At 56.7% G+C, this 22,233-nt stretch overlaps 2 long non-coding RNA genes across 2 annotated transcripts in view; one reads left to right on the top strand and one right to left on the bottom strand.

Annotated features, from left to right (window-relative positions):
* Nucleotides 1-485: 485 nt before the first annotated feature.
* LOC116796298 overlaps nt 486-22,233 on the top strand; it is a 45,047-nt gene continuing 23,299 nt past the window's right edge. Inside the window, exons 1-2 of the long non-coding RNA XR_004360311.1 lie at nt 486-716; nt 7,216-7,677. This is a non-coding gene — a long non-coding RNA (uncharacterized LOC116796298). The remainder of the gene's footprint in view (nt 717-7,215; nt 7,678-22,233) is intronic.
* LOC116796297 lies at nt 8,963-9,519 on the bottom strand. Its single transcript, XR_004360310.1, has 2 exons — nt 9,417-9,519; nt 8,963-9,306 (listed from the first exon to the last, which is right to left on the bottom strand). It is a non-coding gene; the product is annotated as an uncharacterized LOC116796297 (long non-coding RNA).

The following is a 22,233-nucleotide window of genomic DNA, read 5'->3' as shown; positions in this document are numbered from 1 at the left end:
AATTAAGTTAAATTAATAATTGGGACAATAATTAAACTAAACAATAACCAATACACGGGACAATTGAAGCCCTTGGTCTCCGCGCTGAGGTTTTGGTGCAGTTACTCATTTACCGGCAGTTTAGGGGCCGGTTTGGCGTCGGACTGGCTGTGCCAGGGATGCGGCTCCCGGAGTCCCGGGAAAAACCGGGCTTTTCCAGGCAAAAGCATCGGCTCTTCCCCCCCGGGGATGGCAGAGAGCAACGGGGTCCCGCTGAAGAGCGAAACCACCCCCAATCCTGCCCCCCACCACTCCCCCGGGTCCTCTCCCGCCCTCCCCTCCCCTCCCCGCGCGGGCCGGCCGGAGGGAGGGAGGGACAGACCGACGGAGGGAGGCGGCTCCGGGCCGGGGGGAGGAACTACAAGTCCCGTGAAGCCGCGCCGCCCGCCCGCCGCCCCGGGGCTATATAAGGGGGAATGGCCCGGCAGCCGCAGTCGGAGCATCCCCGGCCGCGGTGGAGCTGGTCCCGACCCGCATCCCGGGCTCCTGCACCGGCACCCCCGGGGGTATTCCCGATGGGAGTGGGGCCGTGCCCGGCCCCCTGGAGCGGGATGTGGATTTGGAGAAGGAGGATATGGAGGAGGAGGAGGAGGATGGTGCCGCTCCCGCGCCGGGGGACCCGCAGCCCCGGGGCTGTTCCGGCGGGACGAGGCTCGGAGGTGGATCTGGAGGCGGAGGTGGGTGCCCCGCTGGGCTCGGGGGGTCGGGCCGGGGTCGGCACGGGGCTCCTCCGCCCCGCACTTGCTCTTGTCGGTCCCGTTAAAAGCGGGGCGGCCCCGGGGGCTGCGGATGCGCCCCGGAGGTCCCGGCGCTGGGGGGGGCTCAGCTGGGGCGCTGCGGGGCCCCCCGGTGCCAGCCCCCGGTGTATCCCCCTCGTACCATCGCCTTTGTGTCCCACCGGCTCCCACCCGTTCCCCCTTCCCGGGGGCGAGGGGCTCCGGCCGGGGGATGCTCCTCGTTCGGGGCCCGAGCGCGGAGGGGAGGCGGGAGCCGGTCCTGGGGAGCGGGGAGGGCTCCTGTTCCCTCCGGGGAAAACCGTGTGGCTGCTCTTTTGATTCGTTGTTTTTTGGTGTTTTGTTTTCGGTTTGTTTGTTTATTTTTAATGGGGTTTCGGGGTTTCTTTAGGGGAAAAACACACGCGGCTTTTCCCTTGCCCTGCCGTGGGAATACCTTGCCCCGGGGCAGGTGCCCGGCCGGGATGATGGGCAATGTATAAAACCCCTCAAAACCCTCTCCCCTCCTCTGCTGGGGTCCGAGGGGTCTCCCCAGCCTCGGCGCTGGCCCGTGTGAGCCCGGGAGTGAGGGACACTCGATCGGGGCTGGTGATTCAGGGTATCTGTGATGCACAAGAGCACTTCTGTGTGAATTCTGGAAAAATATGAATGACTCCCTTATTTTGCTCGCTACAACAAAAAGACCACACCAGTCTAGACCTGCAACCAACAACACACACAGGAGTTAGTGCTGTCTGCTCGCAGGGACCCGGCAGCAGGAGAACACCAGCCCTTGCAGATTTTGAGCCCACTGAGCCCTGTGCAGGGCCAGCGATGCCTGTTTGGGGAAAGGATGTTTGAGGTTGCTTTGATATAAACAAGAGAAGCTTTTATTGCCCAGACATTGTTAGTGTTGCTCTTTGCTGGCTTGGAATGTGTTTCCTCTGAAGGGTTTGGAGGCTGCAGGAATTGCTCAGCTCTTGCTAATTGAGACATCTTTTTATAATCACGGTCACAGCTGGTGGGAGGGAAGTGGTGGGGAGAGGGCTGGTGACTCAGGCCTTGGGAAGAAGCTGCCTGGTGTTGTGAAGGGGAGATTCCAGCTTGGAGGCTGGAGCAGGGTTCACAGGGACACCATCCTTCTCTGCTGTCAGGCAGGTGATGTTTTCAGGACATCAGCTCTCTTATTTCCCTGTAGAATTTGGTTGGGGGGGGGGTGGTGGGAAATCTTCCTGGGTCACCTCAATCCCTCCCACAGGTGTGGAGTTCCACATGTGTGGTGAGTTAAAGCCCCTGATGTGGGGAGACCTTGTGGGGCAGAGGCAGCTGCAATGTTTTTGTGCTCTCCTTTTCAAAGGCTTTGCTGGAAAAAGAAGCAGATCTGCTGGGACTTGCTTTTTGTGAGGGTTTCCCAGATGCTTTCCCTGTTCAGGTGTCTCAAACAAAAGGTGGTCTGAGATGTGGCACCCTTCAAGCTTCACTTGATGAGCTGGTGAGAACCCTTTCAGGGTGTTGTTGAAAGGCAGTGGGGTCACTCTGCAGCCCCTCTGACTGTGGGGGTATCAGTTTTGTGATGGGAAAAGGCTCCCAGCTGAAGTGTGAAGGTGCTTTGCAAGCACAACGTGTATGAAGAGAAAGGCAACCCCGTTTCTTGTGCTGGCAGGAGGAGGGGAAGTCGCTCCATGGCCAGGGGTGTTCCTGTCATGGAGTGTCCCAGGGTGGGAGGGATGTTGCTCTGGGGAAGGCTGGGGTGGGCAGAGGGAGGGGTGGGGTGGGGGGAGCAGGCACTGGTGGCTCTCTCTGTGGGATTCAGGTGCTCTGGCAGATTCAGCTACAGGAGCTGGAGGTGCTGGTGCTGCAGGTGCTTCTCCTGCCCAAGGAACTGGGAGAGGAGTGTCCCTGCTCTGCCCCTGCTGAGCCAGGAAATCCATGCTGTCTGAGTCCAGAGCCTGCAGAGACAGGAGCCAGGGGGGAAACAACCCAAATGGGCTCAACCCACAGCTCTGGGAGGTTGTCAGGACCCAGTCTGGAGGCACTGAGCTGGAGCTGCTCCTGGGCTGGTCCCCTTGGGAAGGACCCCCCAGAGCCCTCTGGAATGGCTGTGCTGGAGCTGGGGCCTGGGGAAGGTGGATTCACCCCTCCTGGGCTGGAAAAGCAGGGATGCCCCAAGGCAGGCTGGGGTAAGGGATGGTCACACTGTCACTGTTTGAGGACCAGCTGTAAATTAAAGTCCATGTAATGGGGGTTCAGTGGTCTCTGAACCAGATTCAGCTACACCTGCCTGGCTCAGGCTCAGTGTTACAGAGGACTTGGGGCATGTTGTGACCTGGGGCTGGGTCCTGACTGTTTTTGGGATGCGTCTGCCTGCAGTGAAGCACAGCTGTGACATCTGGAAGCCCTGGCCTCCGACCTGGCTCTTCCGAGGGCTGGATTTTGGTGTGCATTCCTCTTGTGCCTGGTTGTAAATATATTTGATCCAGTAGCATCACTTCTTGGTGACTTTTAGTAGCAGCTGGCTCAGATCTAGACAGTTTTGGACTCAAGTTCCTCTGTCTGGGGGTTCTTCTGTGCAAGAAGTGATCAGAAAGTGCCTTAAACTTTTGGAGATCAAACGTTTTGGGCCACACCCACCGCCCTCCCTCCGGCTCCCTGAGCCCTGGACAACGGGGGGGATAATGCCAGGAGCACAATGCAGCCTGCTGGGGGGCTTTTTGGCTTGTTTGAACTTTGAACAGAAAAGCAAAGCAACAAAAGAGAGGGCAAGAAAAGCCCAGGGCTCTGCCAGTTACCGCGCCCGGCCAGAGAGTTAGAACTGCATTACAAAGGGTGGCCTTGTTCAGAAGGGCTCATTTCATCAGAAAGATGCATTTAAAACAAAAACCAAGGGGCAAATGCGAGCAGAAAGCCCCCCATGTTAGTATAAACACTGCATGAAAACACTTTTATTGCCTCCTATAACTCCCTAATAAATACTGTTCCTTTTTGATGAAAGCTCTTAACACAGGATTAGGGTTTACAGTGTGCTGCCTTATTAGTCCCTGGAGACAGAGCCCATGCTCAGTGTGGCTCTGTGTCCTGCTCTCAGCCTTCTCAGAGCTCCAGGGCTTCCCCCTTTCTTGCTTTTGGGTTTTTCCCCCTCTGTGGCAGCATCTGAACTGCAGGCAGTGCTTCCCTGGAGCAACTCCCGAGAGGAGGAGTGCAGTGAGTGCGGTCAGGGAGGTTGTTCTCACCTGGGGTTCATCTCTAGGTGTGATTCTCCCACACAGAGCTGATGAGGTGTGAGGGCCCCGGCCCCGGGGTTGTGCTGCCCCCGTGCCCTAAGAAGGTAACATTTTTAAAATTCAATTGGCTCCTCTTTCTGCCAAGCCACAGATGTTTTTTGAGGGCTAAAACCTAAGCCTTTAAATAAATGTGTTTGATCCCCGGGTGGTTGTGCAGCTTTCCTGAAAAAAAAAAAAACAAACCAACCACCTCCCTCAGAATGGGTTTTGTATCAGGAGCAAGTGTTGTCTAGTCAGGATTTTTATAAAGCTTATCCCTCTGAGGTTTCATTCCTGCTTTTTCTCCCTGGGAGGGATCAGAGCTGTCATCTGTCTTGTATGGCTGCAGGAAAACCTGCCCTGGTCTTGTCGAGGAGCAGAGATGACTGTGCTGAGTAAAACTCAGCCTAAGGCAACCTTGAACCTCTCTGGCAGCGTGACTTGATCACCAGGGCCAAAAGGTTCTTGCCTGGTACCACCCAGGAGCTCAGACTGGCTTTGGAGGCTGCTCTGGACTCCCCGAGGGTGTCCTGTACAGGGTCAGTGTCACATCATTGCCACTCTGGGTGGCTGTGCCCTCACTGCTGTCACTGGGGTTTCCCTCAGCTCCTCTGCTGGTCCTTTAAACTGGGATTTCAGGCCAGGAGGTGTCAGAACGTTCGTTTTTGGTGCGTGGGCTCACCCTGGCAGGCAGAAGGTGCAGTGAAGGTCCCTTTAGGATCTGTAGGCTGGGTGGTGAGGGTGTTTGTGCTGGGTGAGGTTCTCCCCTGCCCATCCTCGTTCCCTGCAGATGAGCTCAGTGCTGGCACTGGCACAGCTCCAGGTAAGGTGTCTCTGGAGGGACAGGAACCTGCTCCTGGGACCTGGGCTGCCAGTGACACCAAGAGGCAGCTTGGTTCACTCTGGACCTGGATGGCCAGGGATGTAGTGAATTTGGGACTGAACTCTGGGAATTAAAGCTTATAGGAGCTTCTCTGCACTTCCAGACTGTGGAGAGCAGGTCCCCTCCCTGCTGGGGGTGTGGATGAGCTTTATAGGTCCCTCATGGCCAGCACTGCCCTGGACTTGGTTCTGCATTTGTTTCCAGCATTTCCTCAGCAAGTGGAAGGGAAGAGGGAAGGAGGGAGCCTGTGGGTGAGGTCCTCACACACCTCTGGAGTGACAGTGTGAGGAGCAGGGCTCACTGTGGGGTGGGACAGTGTTGGCACCTGGGCTGGGGTTGCTGTGAGGTGCCAGAAATGCTGCAATGCAGCCCGGGGTGGGGGGGTGGGCAGGAGGGTCCTGCCTGGCTGGGCATGAGGGTGGTGGGAGCTGGTACCAGTCACCCTGGCAGTGGGTGGGGTCTGGGGTGGTGCTGAGCTGGAGGTGAAGCTCAGCAGCCAAACTGCTTTGGTTTAACTCCTCTTTCTGCTCTGTGTGACACTGAGTGTGTGCAGAAAACCCTCCATCAGCTGGGCAGGAAGAGCTGCTCACCTGGAGCAGGCTGGCAGGGCTCTCTGCACCCCTGTTCTCCATGGATGTGCCATCCTCTCTCTGCATGGATGTTGTGTCTCCAGGGGACAGTTGTTCCTGTGTCCCTGGCAGGGTGGGTGGTGGCATCCTGCTCCACCTGCTCCATCAGTGGGTATTTGAGCCAGTGTTCCTGGGATAATCCATTCTCTGCACCTTATTCCTTCCAGGGCAGGAGGACCTGGAAGCAGAAGAAGGTGGCTCATGGAAGTGGCACCTGTGGGAGGGAGGAGAAGGATGAGGCACCCCCTGCTCGAGGGCCTGGGCAGTTCCTCAGTAAACTGGCCAGTGACCATCATCCAACCTCTCGGTGTGTCCCAGTGGAACATGTCAGACCTCCCCAGCCCGGGGCTCGAGGGGGGGAGGGAGGCAGAGCTTCCCAGCCCAGCGGACTGGATGGGAAATAATGATCCCCTTTTAAAAGCTTCTTCAATTGTTCCCGAAAATCCTTTTTAAAAAGGAGGAAAGTTCCTTCCTTCCTTTCAGCTCCCGGTATCTTTAAGAATTCGCTCTATTGTGAGCCCAGGACAGAGACCCTTCTATGAGGGCTGCCCGGGCGCTCCTCGGAGCCCCCCTCCCCTGCCCCCTCCCACCCCAGCCCAACAAGCCCCCATTCTCCTCTGAAGAGGGTCCCTCTGTCTAACGCCAAGTAACTCTTAAGGGTAGCATTTATCCTCGGGCACTCAGCTCACAAAGAGTGCTGGAGTGTCAAATAAACTCACTCCGGCCCGAGAAGAGAAGAGGAAGAAAACACAAAACCCCCTTTATTTCCACCCCTGCAGGGAAACAAATACGGACTTTGTGCCGGGGAGCAGCGGCGCCCTAACGAGGCAGGGCAGGGGCTGTGCTCGTGTGCATCCCGGGGCACTGTGTGCCCGAGCACAGGGGAGGGGCTCTGCAGGGCCCTGGCACAGGGCAGGACGTCAAAACCCTCCCCAAAAAGCGCTGGCCATCCGTGTGCCCACCGCTCTCGGGGCAGAGGGGTCCCTGCTCCCTCTGCCAGCGTGTCCGTGACTTCCCTGGGTGTGGGGTGGAGGGATGCAGGGAGGAAGATGCTGCTCCTGTCCCGGGCTCTCTGCTGGGGTTGTCACCAAAGGGAAGGGACAGTCGGGGGGTCTGTGGTTGGACACATCTTCAGCAGATCCTCTAAGCCCCGGGGGGCTCAGCACTGCTGCAGGGGCTGGTTCCATCTGGAGGCTGTTGCAGGAGGGAATTCAGCTTGGGAATTGTCACCTTTCTGAGCCCTGTGGCTGTTTGCTGTGTTTGTCACTGCTGCCCTGTGGAGGAGATGTGGTGCCCTGCAAAGAAATCCCTGTCTCTCTTTTTGTGGATGGATTTAAATCAGAATCCTACATGTCAGGAACCAGTGTGACCAGTACTGACCAACTGGGACAGTAACACCTGGGCAAGGGACTGGCCAGTGCTCTCTGCTCCCTGGGGATGTGGCCACCAGCATGGCCAGTGCTCTCTGCTCAGCTGCAGCAAGAAAAATCTCACTTGCTCCTTCCTTTTGGCACAATCCTGACATTTTAATGCTGGGTTTGGGAATATCTTGCAGTGTTGCTCCCTGGGATGTGCTCAGGTGCCCTGTGGCTGGCAGGAGAACAGGGGCTGGAGACAAGGGGCAGCTCTGGCTGTGCTGGGGTGACCGAGGTCACTCCTGGTCCCTCATCCTGACGTTTGTTTCTCCACAGGTTTTGGCATCTGCTACTTCAGGAATGACAAATTCCATCGGCCACAGCCGCCCTGGGACTGTCCTTGTGCCAGAAATGAGGAGACCAGAGCCTGACCATGTGCAGGATTGGGACTTCCCCTCCACCAATGGTCCTGAGCCAGGAGGATTTGCCTCTGGATGGTTCCTCTCCCCTGGGATCTCTGACATCATAAACCCTCCTGGTCTGCTGTGGGTTTTGGATGCTCCCTTCTGTTTGGAGCTGGGAATGGCACAGCTGGGAGGCTGCAGCCCCTGCTCCTCTCCAGCTCCCGTGGATTACTGCTTTTGGCATCACTGTGGTGGAACTGGCTTTGACTTGTGACGTCTCCCAATGGACAGATGTGGAAAAGCAGCAATTACAGCCCCTCTTTTTCTGGGCATCGTGGCTCTGGAAGAGGAAGGAGTCCACTCACACGTGTAGGACAAATCCTGCTGCTTTTAGGTGAGTCAGGAATATATATTTTTCTCTCTCTTTTTTTTTTTTTTTTTAAAGCATTTTCCTGTGGGACTTCTGTAAAAATTATATTTTCCCTCACTTGAGAAAACGATGCCAAACGGGGTGACCTGCTGTAAGGGAATGTGGGAGCAGACAGGCTTGTTTCTGACAGCTGAGCTGCCTTCCCCTGCCTGTTCCCATCAGAGCAAGAACATTTTAGTACCATCTGAGCCTGAAATCCCTAATAAGGGTTTTCTTCCTGGAGTTTTATTGCTGAGTAATGAACAAAGGGGTTAAAGGCTGCAGCCCCTCAGCAGGTTTTCCTTTCTTTCCCTGGTGAGGGGAGCCCTGCTGCTTTTCCAGGCTTTTAAGCCTGTGGAAATCAGTGGTGGTGGCTCGTGGGAACCTTGTCAGGCTCACTGGGAACAATGTGTGGCTTGTCCTGAGGGTCCCGTGGGGCTCCTGGTGGATGCAGGGATGAGCTGAGAGGTTCCCCTTGGAGAGGAGGGTGGAGTAAACCTCCTTGTGCTGGAAAATCCCCTTTCCTGCTAGAAAGTGATGCCAGGGCTTCGGATTTTGAGGGGACCTGTGGTGGTGTCGACATCCTGGTGTGATGTTGGGAGAAGTGCCCGAGGGGCTGTTGGGAGCAGCTGGGATGTGTGAGGGTGAAACGTGGGGGGTTCTGCTTGGTTGGGGAAGGAGGTGATGATCCCTGGGCCAGGGCAGGTGGATTTGCCCTCACCAGCCCTCTATGCTGCCCCTTGACCAGGGGTGCTGTCCTGCCTTTCTCCTGGGTCTGGCCTGCAGCGACACTTGGCTTCTCTTGTCCCTGTGTGTTTTGGGGAGGACGTTCCCCTCCAGTCCCTGTTCCCTGTGAAGGCTCTAATGACCCTTTGCTCTGAACTGGGGAGGGTCCAGCTGGGTTTTGGCACGTGGAGCAGAACTGACCCTTTAAACTGAGGAGGTGCTGTGGTTTGCCCTGCCCAGGCTGCTTTCTCAGGGGTCTTTTTTTTTAGTGATCTTTCCTTTGTGAGAATGAGACTCAGAAATGTGAATAAAGGGAAAATTGCTGCTGGCAAAGACTTGGCTTCTAAAAATATATATCTGCTTTTGGTTAGGGCTCATCTGCTCTTGTTGGCTGGTGGGCACTCAGCCCAAGAAGGCTGATGCAGCCTGGCAGGGCCGTGAGCTCTGTCCTGGTGTCCATCTGGGAGCAGTGGGGGCTGTGGAATGTCCTGCAGGAGCTGAGCAGGGGCTGTGCCAGGGTGGGCACAGGGGCACAGGAGAGACCTTTGAGGCTGCTGTCCATTTTATTGCACACAAATCCAGGAGGATCTGGTGTTTGCTCTTGCCAGAGGTGGCTCTGCCAGCTGGTTGCTCTCGGGATGGACGGAGATGGAAAATCCAAACCTGAGGGGCTGACTGTGCTTCTGCACTGCAGACTCCCAGCTGTTTGAGCAGAGCCTGGGTGTCCTGATTTCCTCCCCTTGTCTGTGTCTGACTGGTGCTGTTACAGCTCAGTCCCTTCCCAAACCCTTGGCATTGTGGTTTTTCCTCGATGATGATGTGAATGTACCAAGTACTTGACTTCATTCCTTTCCAACATGAGGCTCTGGCTTCCTCTCCTGTCCCTGCCTGTGAAGTGCAGGCAGGAGGGATGAGTTTGTGCACTTGACCCTGCTGGTAGTTCCACACATTTTCGAGTGCTGAGCAACTTGTGCTGAGGCAAAGCAGAGACTTCCTACCCTGAGCTGATGTAAAGCAACCCAGAACTGCTGGACTCCTCTGCAGCAGCTGCTGTGATCCGGGGCCAGGCTGGTACTTGGAGTTGGGGTTTGGTTTTTGCATCTTTCCCTTTTGCTGAGATTGCCTGTGGTTGTTGGGAGCTGCATCATAGAACCATGGAATGGTTTGGGTTGGAAGGGACCTCAAAGCCCATCCAGTGCCACCCCCTGCCACGGGCAGGGACATCTTCCAGCAGATCAGGTTGCTCCAAGCCCCGTCCAACCTGGCCTTGAAATCCTGCAGGAAGGATGAACTGCAGTCCAGCTGCAGAGATCCCCACCTGTAGCTGCAGGCACCAAAAGCTCTTTATCATGGTCTTTAGCAATCCCTTGCAAAGCCTCTGGACTGAGAAATGTTCCTTATCTCAGGCTCTTTCTCACCTCTAATTGCTCCCTGCAGATCAGTGCCCCTGCACACCCCAGAGCAGGATGTGTCCCGGTACAACTGGCCCGAGGGACACTCCAGGGCAGCCCAGTGCTGCTGGGGACAGCTGAGCTTGGGACCCAGGGAGAAACCCACCGGCAAACGGCCAAAATGCTTTAGGGACTGACCGGCCCCGCTCTGCCCCGCGGCATCTCAGGGAACCACAGAATGGGTTGGGTGGAAAAGCTCTCCGAGGTCACTGAGTCCAACCGTTCCTCCAGCACCGACTAAACCATGTCCCCAAGTGCCACATGTGCCCCTTGGAAGGGAGGCTTCCCATGGCCGCCCCCCTCGCCCAGCTCAGTTTAGGGTGTGGGGGTGGCACAGCCTTTCCCAGGGCACCCGGGAGGGAGGGGACCCCCTGGGTAAGGGGGTGCTGGATCCTGGCTGGGGCGCGGGATGCCGCCGGGCCGGGGCTGGGTCCCGCCGGGCCGGGGCTGGGTCCCGCCGGGCCGGGGCTGGGTCCCGCCGGGCCGGGGCTGGGTCCCGCCGGGCCGGGGCTGGATGCCGCCGGGACGGGGTTGGATCCGCCGGGATCGCTGCCGGGATCGCGCTGACCCCCAGCGGTGGCCCCGGGCAGGGCCGGCAGTGCCGGGCGGGGCCCGCAGGGGGCGCGCGGGAACAGCGGCCGGGATCGGGATCCCATGGAATTGGATGGGATGGTTTGGCTGGGGAGGGACCTTAAAGCTCACCCAGTTCCCATCCCCTACCAGGGGCAGGGACACCTTCCACTAAGACCAGGTCGCTCCAAGCCCCGTCCAGCCTGGCCTTGGACACTTCCAGGGATCCAGGGGCAGCCACAGCTTCTCTGGGAATTCCATTCCAGCCCCTCTCCACCCTCCCAGGGAGGAATTGCTTCCCAGTATCCCATCTAACCCTGCCCTCTGGCGGTGGGAAGCCATTCCCCCTTGTCCTGTCACTCCATCCCTTGTCCCCAGTCCCTCTCCAGCTCTCCTGGAGCTCCTTTAGGCCCTGGAAGGGGCTGTCAGGTCTCCCCGGAGCCTTTTCTTCTCCAGGCTGAACACCCCCAGCTCTCCCTACCCGTCTCCAGAGCAGAGCTGCTCCAGCCCTCTGCTCCCTGCGCTGAAAAGGTTGGGGAGAAAGGTGTGGAGAAACCCATGGAGCAACCAGTATCCCTGGAAGCAGGGGTTAAACGGGACAGGGCTGCTCCAGCACGAGGTGGAATACAGGGGGAAAACAATGAAATCGGTGTTCGCCGTGTAAAAAATCGCGGGGGGGGGAGGTTGTCGGTGGCTTCTCGGCGAACCGACGGGGGGGGGCGCTGCCCCGAGCGCGGGTCCCGCGGCCGCTGGATGGCAGCGGAGCTCCGCGGCATTCCCGCTCCTCGGCATTCCCGCTCCATCCCCCGCTCCGCTTCGCCGGTGGCTTTCACCGCCCGCCCAGAGCGGCCGGGCTGGGGGACAGGGATCCGAACCCCCCGGGAATGGGTGCTGCTGTCGCGTAAAGGGCAATTCCCGACCTCCTGGGATGCTCGTGGAGGTGCAGCCCCCAAAGCAGGGAGCTGCTCAGGAGTTGGACTCGATGATCCTTGTGGGTCCCTTCCAACTCTGGATATTCTGTGATTTTAGAGAACCAGAATCTGTGAATCCTGACACCCTGAGGGCAGAGTGTCGAGGCAGTGAGGGATGAGGCTGGGGAGGGAGCAGATCTGGAGTGACAAACACATCTATGCATCTGCTTTTAGCCAAAAGCATCGGGCACTTAGGAAAACTCAGGCTGGATTTGAAAAGCTCCTGATCCATGAGTATGACCTGGAAATGTGGGTGCTTGGGAGTGTGTGCAGGGGCAGGAGGACCCTCGGAGGTGTTTGGGTGAGGGTGCCTCGGGTGAGTGACCCAGAGGCTTCTACTGTCCTTCTGTCTCCAGCACACTCCGTGCCCGTCACCTCCATGGCATTCCTGGAGCTGGGAGGCTGACCCAGGGATGGCTCAATGTGCTGTCTTCTCCCAGAGAAAAGCTTGGAAAGCTCCTGCTCTACCTCTCCCTCTCCAAGTCCCCCAGGAGCAGGAGGGTTGGGAGCGTTGTCTGGCTCCGCTTCCAGCGGCTCCGTCTGGAAGCGGGTGAATTATCGCTGGATAACCCGGCGGGTTTGGCTGCCTTGGAAAGCACTTCCAGAGCAGCCCCAGACTGCCTGGTCGGCACCGTTCACGCTGAAAGGTTTCACTGTCCAGGCTCCCTCCTCCGTGGCTGGGGCCAACTGCACATTCCAGCAGCGCTACCAGCCCCGGGGCCGGGTTTCCATGGTGAATCCATTTGGGTTCTGCACCTAAAAGCCTGGAGTTCTGGGGAAGGTTTTAGCCAGGAGTGTCACGGTTTGCCCGTCCTCTGGCTGCTCCCTTTGAGGACGAGCTGCCTGCCCAGCAGAGGTGCTTGAGAGCCTTGGGGACAGAGCCACCAGCTCTATTCTCACCCTGCTCAGGGCTCCAAAACCCCCTCTGGGGGCTGAAGCTTTCCTGGGACCTGTTTTTCCTCACACCAGGACCCGTCCCTGCCATGCTGTGCCCCTTCTGCTTGCTGTTACAAACCCCAGTGAACCTGGTTTGATTTGCCAAGGTGCTACTTCAACCCTCCCAAATGAAGGGTTTTTACAGGGACTTTGCATTCGATGAGCTGCAAGTTGCACCTTCAGATGGATGAAGTTTGTGTGTCTGGCTGGGATCTCTCCTCCTCCCAGCCCCGTGTGTGTCACTGAGAGGCAAAAATCTTACTAAAAACCTTTATTTAGACTTTCCGTGTGTTGCCTCACCTGCCTTTATAAAGAAAAGGAGTATTTGAGTTTATATCTTTGCCCTTCCTGAGGGTGCATCTGCCCAGCAAGGACATCTCCCGTGCCCTGGGAGCTGTGCTGCGCCCTTGGCCTCTGGAATGCTCTTTTCATTGATATTTTCTGGGAACAAAAATGCCTGCTTTGTATCCACTGCCCCTTTCTCTCCCCACGCAGAAGGGGAGGGAGAAAATGACTAAAATATTTTCTTGCAACAAAAGGCTGAGGGTGAATCTAGATCAGCCATTCTGATCCATTTCAGGCCAAATCTCCAGGGTTTTCAGCGGAGAAATTAAAACACTGGAGCTTTCTCTTTTCTTCCGAAGAACAAACAGGAGCGGTTACCACTTCCTCCAGCTCATAAACAAAACCAGCCCGACGTCTCCAGGAGAAACCCTGCCAAGAGACTTTCCTTCCTAATTGTTTGATATTTTTTTCACTTCTGATTAGTATTCGGGAGTGCCCGGCACACAAGTGGGAAGTTTCAGGAACAGGCTGTAGATCTGGCTTCCAGCAAATCCTTCCCTCCTTTTCCATCCTTCGCCCTCCTCTCTGTCCCACTCACCCCCTCCCTCCCTCCCTCCCTCTTTTTCCTGCTTTGTTTTCCCTCATTCTTCCAGGGCTGCTGGTGGCTTTTGGCCACCAAATCCATGGCAGGGGGTTTGGAACTGGATGATCTTTAAGGTCCTTTCCAACCCAAATCATTCTGGGGTTCTGTGAGTCTCCAGCACTCGCTTTTCCTTTTGAAGCTTTGCTGCACTTGCAGGAACTGCATCAAGCTCCAAAGGCTTTTAGTGACCTGCTCTCCTGCAGTTCCTTTGCTTCCAGGCTTTTCTCTGCTCTTGGGAAGGAGTCTTGGCTGGCCTGGCTGCAGGGGAATTCCCTTTCCCAGGAGGAAAAAGGGCAGGTTGGCATTTGGATCAGATTTGTAAGCGCTCAAATGAACAAAGGGTGCAAAGGCTGGGACTGAGAAGGGATTTTGCTGCACACAGTGGGATCTCCTCCATCCGCCCCAGCATCCTCTTAACTTTGTCTCCAGTAAAACTGTGAAAGGATGGAATGCTGGGAGTTCTGTGGGGCTGCTGGCACTGTCATGGGACAGTGACTCATCCGAGTCCCTGGGGAAACAGGGACAAGCAACTTGTTTTTCTTTCACCTCCAACATCCCTCCCGAGGCGTCTGGCCTGTCCCTGCTGCCAGTGCTCATCCCGGGGGGATGAGCTGCTGCCCTCCTCCTGCTTTTCCGTGTAGGAAGGCACTTTCCCACATCCCTGGTCGGTGGCTGAGTGTTCATGTGTGAGGTTGTGCTGGGTTTTGTTCTTGCATCATGTGCTGGAGATTAGGAAGTGGGCAGCGATAACAAATATCACTGCACGAAGGGCAGGGGGGCTGTGTGCCCCCCGGGGGCAGCACTCTCTCTGCAGGGCTGAGCCAGGCTTTTCCCTTCCTCCTGTTGCAGGAGGTGCCTGTGGAATAAAACAGCTCGTTTGGAGCACGGGGTTGGGAATGCTCATCTGGGAGACTCTGAGTGTGGGTGTGGTGTGTGTGCCCCGAGCATCCCACCTCCCCCGCAGGGAGGGATCCAGAATTCCCTCCCAGCAGCTCTGCTGGTGGGATGTCGGGGTGCAGGGTCCCCGTTAGCCGTGTGCCGCTGTCTGTTCCCTGTGGGATCACCTCTGGAATGCCTCTTTGGGAACCAGTCTGCCGGGTGTCTGGTGTGTGCTCCTGCCCCTGGGAACACGCGGCTCCCACTCCCTGACTCAGCCTCGATTTCTTCATCGCAGAGGCAGCTGCGGTGGCTCCGGCTTTTCTCACGCTTTCCCTGCCTGGTTTCCAAGGATTCTCTAAACCTCTGGCTGCCTGGGGCTGCTCCCTGCTCTGGGCAGGCAGGTGAAGTGGTGTTTGCTTCCGTTTTGTTATTCAGGAGGGGAAACTGAGGCTCTGGAGGAGGAAGTAACGTATCCCAAGGGATCATGCAGGGAATGGTGGAGCCCAGTGGGGGCTGTGCCATCCCTCTTGGCACGGCTGGGCTGGTGCCTCTGCTCCTTGTCATCTGCCCCGTGCTGTGTTTGGGACAGAGGGGCAGAGCTATAGCCTTGGATTGCCGTTCCTGATCCTGGGGAGGGCACACGGATATCTCTGGATGCAGCTTTCCCGTTTCCATGAGTGCCGTGGCTGCCAGGGAAGGGGGTCCCAGGAAAGGTGCTGCAGGAGCTGTGCTGGGGGGGGCAGCTCCTCCCAGAGCTCCGTGCCCAGCTGGTTCCAGGCTCTGCAGGGCAGTGTCTGAGCAGCTCCAAGCCGGTGTGAGGGATATTCCTGAGGGCAGGAAGATATTATCCCCTTTTTACAGACGGGAAGGGCAGCTCATAGAGCACAGGAGGATTAGGGCTGGGATTTTCTAAAGCCTTCTGGTTAAGAAGGCTGGGACTTGCAAGTCATTTAAGTTGCTCAAGAGCCCATGTGTAAAATTCCTGGCTGGAGCAGGATATTGAGCTCGGGGTCTGTGACATCCCAGCTCTCCAGCAGCAAAGGCTCCACAGTGATTGTGAACCCCTTGAAATAGGTTTGGAGCACAGCTTGAGTTTTGCCTTATGACATTTCCATCTTATTTTATTTTTTTTTTTTTTATTTCCTGATGTTTGCCCTGTGACTGAGCTGGGATGGGATGGGAGAAGCCATGGAATGGGGGTGACAAGCCAATCTTTGCAAGCAAAGTTCAGGCAAATCCCTGAGCAGGTGGGGAGCAGGTTCCTCTGAGTAGTGACACATCTTGGAGTGAAGGAGCAGCTCTGGAGCTCTGTGTTTGCAGAGCCCTGGGGGGCACCTGCCCTCACCTTTTGCTGTCATAGTTGTTGCTCAGCTCTTCTCACAGAAGAGTTGCCTTCTGTGGGTGCTCCTTGTGAATCCCCTGCACTTTTCCATGTGGAAAAGCACCTTTTTCCTTGCAGGACATTTGTCACAGCTGCTTTGTGTTCAAACTGCCTGAAACTGTTGGGTTGAGGCATCAGAGCTCTGTGTGTGACTTTTATGACAAAGTAAACCTGAAGTCAGTTTTTAGCACGGGCTGTTTTTCCAGCTGGGATGTGGGAATGGCTGGCTCTGGAGCTGGGCACCCTGGGCACAGGCAGGGCTGTGGCCATGGCTTCCCTTCTGTCCCAGGCAGTGCTGAGGAGGTGAATGGTCCAATTTGTCATTTCTGAGGTGGGAAAGTTTGGGAGAGTTTTGTAGTCTTTTGGGATCGGGTGAGAGGAAACAGCTGTTGCTGGATATCTGGGAAATAATTCCAATTTATACAGTTAATGTATCCAATTTATACAATTAAAAACCCAAAGGGGCAGGGGCAGAGGAGCCTGAAGGCAGGAGTGTGAGACACTGGTGCTGCTGGGGAATCTCCTGGTTGGACACTTGGGCAAAACTCTGCCTGAGCATTTTGTGCTGCTGGTTCTTGGCATGCCTTCCAGCACTTGGTGGAGTGAGCTCTGTGCTGACCTCCCCCTCTTGGCTAGGGCTTGGCTGGATGCTCATAAAACCTGCTTTCTCCACCTCCCAAAACTTGTTCCCAGAGGCTTTGGCTGCTCTGGGGAGGTGGGAGCGTTGGCAGGACAGCAGGATGTGGAGTCTGGGGGGTGGGATGGAGGGTGGCTTCCCCCCCTCCATGTGAAGCCCCTGCTGTGTTCCCCACCTCCAGTCCTGCCCAGCAGCTCCCTCAGCCCCCTCCCCATGTGCAGAGGGGATCCCAGCTGCCTCCTGCTTCCCTGCAGTGAGGGCAGAGCGAGCAGTTCTGGAAATGCATCTGAGAAGCCACTCCTTGTTCCCTTGAAATGAGTTGAGGCCTGCTGAGAGCATCCCTGGTAGGATGCTGCTGCAGAGGGGCTGTGCTGGTCTCTGTGCCATGCCAGGGCCAGGACCAGCTGCTGGGAAGGAGCTGGGAGACCTCACAGGTGCTGCTCACAGAGGGGTGGTGCTGGGAAGCTCAAGGTCAGGAGTGTGGCACCTGAAAAGGGATGTCACCAGGAAACCCCCTTAGAGCAGGACCCTGCTGTGATCCCTCCCTTGGACAAGGTCCATCTCCAGCCTTAAGGGGGAACTACGTGACAAACATCTGACTGGGGGGATTACTTGCCTTTTTTTTCACTGATTACCCCCAGTCTGACCTCAAAATGGCCCGTGGGGGTTGAGCCTGGCTGGGCAGGGGGTGAGGGCAGCACCAGTGAGCTTCTGTGCTGGAAGGTTTCTTGCCCAGGTGCCTCTGGTGCTCTGCAGAGCTGGAGGGTCCCTGCTGGGGGGAGCCCTGGCTCATAAAGCAGTGCTAACAGAGGATTAATGGTTAATCAGTTGTTCATGGCAGGTTATAAACAACCTGCTGGGCTCTTTAACACCTTTCCCTGATGTACTCCTTGCCCTTCATGGCACATTCCTGTCTGTCTGGTGCAGCCTTGTAACCGTGATTAATCACTCAGTAGCTCCTGCCGGGAATGTGGTGTGGATGGTGCCCGTGGCCCTGCTGTGCCAGGGTTTCCAAGCTCCTCGGGGGGCGTTGGCTCAGCAGGGCACATGAAGGAGAGGGAGGCTCTACAGCCCCTGTGCTGGTGCTGTGCCCTCCCCAGGCTCTGCTCTTCCCTGGGGATGGAGATGATTCTGAGAGAGGTTTTAAGGTGTCAACAGACCCCCCAAAGGGCAGGTCCAAGGCTGGCCCCGCTGAGATGGGGATCCAGCACTAAAGGTTCCCGGATCCATCAAATTGATGTAGAAGCAGACCCTGCTCCAGCCTGGAGCTCCCACCTCCCGGGAGATGAGTCCTGGCCCTGCACAGGTCCCTGCCTGGCAGAGGAGAGACATCCTGGCTTTGGAGCTGCTGGCATGTGGGAGCCGGCGGGTGCCCTCCCGGGGGGCTGTGGGGAGCTGGGCTGGCTGAGCAAACACTGGGATATCACCTGGGATATCACCTGGGATATCACCTGGCTGTTCCCCGTCAGCTCCCGTTTCATCTCCGGCTCCGGAATTCCCCCCGCAGTTTCTGCCTCCCCCTGGCTGCCCCCTTCCCACGCTCGGGGTAATTAAACATTGTCTGAGCCCGTCACTTAATGACCCCGTTGTTTGCCCAGGGGAGATAACCCGCTGTTTGCTCCCCGCACGCCAAGGCCGTGGGCAGCTCCGGCCCAGGGGTGTGTGTGACATGTGGCTGTGCTGGCACAGCCCCTCGTGGGGCAGGGCTGGCACCTGGGGCTTGAAAGGGACGAGTCTGGGGCAACCTCTGCCCTCTGCGTGTGCTTCTGCTACAGCCAGTGGGATGCCAGGGGAAAGCTCGCCCAAAGGCAGGGGCTGGCCGCAAAAGGAGGTTCCACTCTTTGTGTTTTTGTGTTTCCCACTTTTTGTATTCTTTTTTTCTTGCTTGTTCTAAGGTTGTGCTTGAATTTTATTGGGTTTTCTTCTGCTGAAGCTTGAGGCTGTCGGTAGGTGCTCACCCAAGCCCAGCAGAGCAGAGCTGACCAAGTGCTTGGTGTCCCCACTGTCCCCCCCTGCCCACACTGGGCTGGGAGTGGAGGCACAGTTGGCTCAGGATGGAGGAAGCAGAGACCAAATGTCCATCATAGAATCATGGAATGGTTTGGGTTGGAAGGGGTCTTAAAGCCCATCCAGTGCCACCCCCTGCCATGGGCAGGGACACCTTCCACTAGCCCAGGTTGCTCCAAGTCCCACCCAACCTGGCCTTGGACACTTCCAGGGATGGGGCAGCCACAGCTTCTCTGGGCAAGGCTGGGGAGTCCTGGGCTTTGCTGTGTGTCACAGTTGTGTGCCAGGGTTGGAGCAGGTGCCCTGGGAGCCGCCAGGCCTGGTGGGAGACTCATCCCTCCCTGCCCCACCTCTGCCCTGCAGGGAAGGTCTGTGGCTTCTCCACTCCTGTGGAATGGTCCCACGGCCACGTCCTTCCTCTGTGAAATGCTGGTGGGGCTCTCGTAGATGAATGTGCCCTCCTGGAGCCACCCTCAACCCCTTGGGATGGGGCAGGGGCCGTGCTGTGTGTGCCAGCAGAGCCCAGCTTGCCTTCCTGTGCCCAACAGATACCGGGGAGGAAAAAGATTCCCAAGGGCTCCATCCGCCTGAAGGCCTGGCCCGTTTTTTTTCCTGCCACACTCCGGCCTTTGCCAGGGTTTGGGCTGAACAGGGGGGTGAGATGAAAGGGAGCCAGCACACCTGGGGCACACCTGGGGCACACCTGGGGCACAGCTGTCCCCTCCCAACCCTTTATGGCCCGTTTGTGGTGCCGCCGTGATAAGAACTCACCTGTGGGGAAGGGGCAGGGCTGCCGTGCCCCTGGTCCCCTCCCTGGGCCTGGCTCAGGTGCCCCTGGCTCTGTTCTGACCTGGAGAACATCGTGCTTGAGGCACAAAGGGGTTTCTAGACCTGCTCCTAAAGCGAACAGGCCAGTGGGGTGGGAGATCCCGGGAGCTCTGAGCTGAGTCCTCCCAGCCTGCCCAGGAGGTGGAGTTTCCCCTGCAAAAGGCATTTTGGGATCCTCTGGGATGATGAAGCCATATGTCAGTGTTGGATTTAATACTTGTTTAAGGCCGTCTGTGAAAGCCAACTTTCTTAAGCCAGAAACAAGTTGTCTGGTGGAAAGCTCAGAAGGAAGAAAACTCCCAAATTGTGATTTCTGGATTCTCTTTAATTTTAGGGATTAGGAGTCCAATTTCTGCCTTTCTCCAAGTTACCATGAGTGTGTTATAAATTAAAGCTGCTGCAGAGCGAGCGCTGCTGCCAGGGCTCTGGAAGCCTGGATGCTGCTTGGCTGCAGATGTCCTTGCTTCACCTTTCCACAGTCCAGGGAAAAAAACGCTTACACTTGGCCAGAGACAGGAGTGTCAATAGTGAAACACTGAGTGGGTGCCCTGTGAAACCCTTCACAGAGCTGGGCCCGGCTCTGCTCACTTGGGCTGGGCTTGGGGGGGCTCAGTGTGAGGACCTGGAGCCGTGTCCGTGTGGTAACACAGCCCAGAGAGTAAACAAAAGGGGATACAATGAAAATTTTCTTTATGCTCCAATCTCAGGATTCTTTTATTTTTTAAGTAATCCTGATTTTGCAAAGAGCACTGAGCCTGAGGAGTGATACAATTACCGTCTGCTGCTGCTGCTGTCCTCCCGTGCCCGGGGAATCCTGCTATTGATGTTGGGTTATCCTGGAGATCCTTAATTAAGATTAGTTTAAGTAAGAGCTGCTTCTGCTGAAGTTGGCAGCACGTGAACTTCCCTTTCATATACCACAAGCTTAAAAGTTGTTTGGAAGGGCTTTTGAAGGATCCAGCAGAGGTGCTGCCTGTTGTGGGATGAGGTGCCACGTCCCATCAGAGGGGCTGTGACCTCCTCACCATCCCCAGCAGGCGCTGTCGGTGCTGGGTCCTTGCTCACCCATATGGGCACCATTGCAGGTTTGCTCCAGCCTAATCACGGCCTTTCTCCCCAAATCTCTCCTAAGGTATTTTTTTTTTTCATTATTTTTTTAAGTAGTAGATCCTGTCTGGGGCTGTTTCAGAGGATTAGGGTCCCCAGGAGCTCTGCTGTGGCGGCGGGGCTTGGCTCACCCCTAATGGCTCCTTACTGGGGGCCGAGAGATTTGGGGGCTGCTCTCGCCCTCGGCCACGTGAGCAGCCTGGCTGGCACTGTATGATTAAATTAGTTTCTAGGAGAACAAATCCCGGATTAGTGGAGCCATTTGCCATGCTGCAAGTGGAGCCCTGCTAATTAGGTTTATGTAACAGGCGCTGGGTAATCGGGCAGGGGCGCGGGGGCGGCTGCGGCACTTAATTGGGAAGCACGCTGGGGGCTCTGGTGGCCTTTGGAGCTGCTGAAGTCTGGGCTGGACTTCTGCAAATTAGAAAAAAAAAAAAAAAAAGAAGAGATTAAAAATAGCATTGCAGAGCATTGCTTCTGGAAGTGTTGAGAAACGTTGTGCTGAGCCATCGGGCTCCCGCTGTTCTCTGCTTGTGGCTGAGACCGGAGATGCTGTGGGATCACAGGGTATCCTGAGTGGGAAGGGACTCACAGGGATCATCCAGCCCTTGGCCCTGTGCAGGACAACCCCAAGAATCCCCCCATGTTCCTGACTTTTTGTCTTGTATCACAGATCTCTTCTCCTGGGGCCCTTGGGAGAGCAGGGGCTGTGGCTCCCTGGCTGTGCTGTCCCTGCTCAGCACCACTGGGCATCCTGTGCCCACCTCCCAGGACCAAGGATCTGCAGCAGGGAGTGTCAGAGTGCTTGTCCCTCCAGGAGCAAGGTCTGGGCTTTGCTGGGGCCCAGACATGGTCAGATCCTACAGGAGATGCTGTTTCTCAGCTGGATAGGCAGCGTGGAGCACCTGGATGGCCCTGCCAGCCCTGTGCTTCCCACCAAAGAGAGCCCAGTAAAAACTGCCCAGTGAACCTCAGGAATAATTACTGGAGCAGCCTGAGGCTAAAACATCCCAGGGAAATGCAGATAAAATCCCTGCAGCAGTGGGATTTGTCTTCCAGCTGTGATGGAATTGTGAATTTTCCCTTTGCCTCCCCAGCTGCTATTCCCCCTCCTCTGCCAGCCAAGGAGGGTGGCACAAAGGGACATCATTGGCATTGTGATCCAGAGTGAGAGGCTGAGTTACTGCTCTTGTGGAGAGGTGGGGTGGAGATGGTGGTCAGCCCCATCCAGCCTGGCCTTGGACACTTCCAGGGATCCAGGGGCAGCCACAGCTTCTCTGGGCAACCTGTGCCAGGGCCTCACAGGGAAGACTTTCCTCCTGTGCTGGAGAGTTGGGGTGCAGGGTCTCTGCAGCCCGTTGCCTTTCCCATGGGAGTGCCAATGGCTCATCCTCCCTCTCCATTGGCATCTCCTCCCTTGGCTCCAGCCCTGAGCCCAGCTGATGGTGTCACAGCAGGGACTGCTCAGCTCTGGCTCCCTGTAGCCCAGTAGTGATCCCACATCCTGGGGAGAGACAATTCCTGTGGGCAGGTGATGTCCTGGGAGCACACTGGGGCTGTTCCCACCGTACAGGCTTTTCTTGCTCCTCTCAGTGCCTGCACATCCCTGCTCTGCTGATCCCTGTGTCCAGCCCACCCCTGATAGTGCTGCCGAGCTTTGATCTGCTCCCAGTGATTAAATTCTTATCATCCAGACTGACAGCTTAATATACCTCAGCTAAATTAGTTGTGTCTGTCTTGCCAAAGCTGCAGAAATGTTTTCTGACAGCTACAGGCACTTGATACATTTCCCCCCCCCCCTTTTTCTCGGTGTACAGGAAGGGTTGTCTTTGCCCTGTTCAGGGCATCCTTCCTCGAGTTTCCTATAAGCTGCTCCACTGCTGCTGGAGTCACTTTGTGCCTGTTGAGTGGGAACAGCTGCCCTGGAGCTCAGGCTTGGGATCTGCACGGGAATGGGCTGGTACTTCCATGCAAAAATTCCCTGTGAGGGTGGTGAGAGGAGCTGTGGCTGCCCCAGCCCTGGAAGTGTCCAAGGCCAGGTTGGATTTTCACATGGATGGCATGTGGGCTGATGGATGAGACAAGGGGCATCCCCGTGTGCAAGAGGCTCCCGTGGGTTG

The sequence above is a fragment of the Chiroxiphia lanceolata genome, chromosome 19, assembly GCF_009829145.1.
Source record: "Chiroxiphia lanceolata isolate bChiLan1 chromosome 19, bChiLan1.pri, whole genome shotgun sequence".
NCBI classification, from domain to species: domain Eukaryota; kingdom Metazoa; phylum Chordata; class Aves; order Passeriformes; family Pipridae; genus Chiroxiphia; species Chiroxiphia lanceolata.
This window is presented reverse-complemented; position numbering and strand designations above follow the sequence as displayed.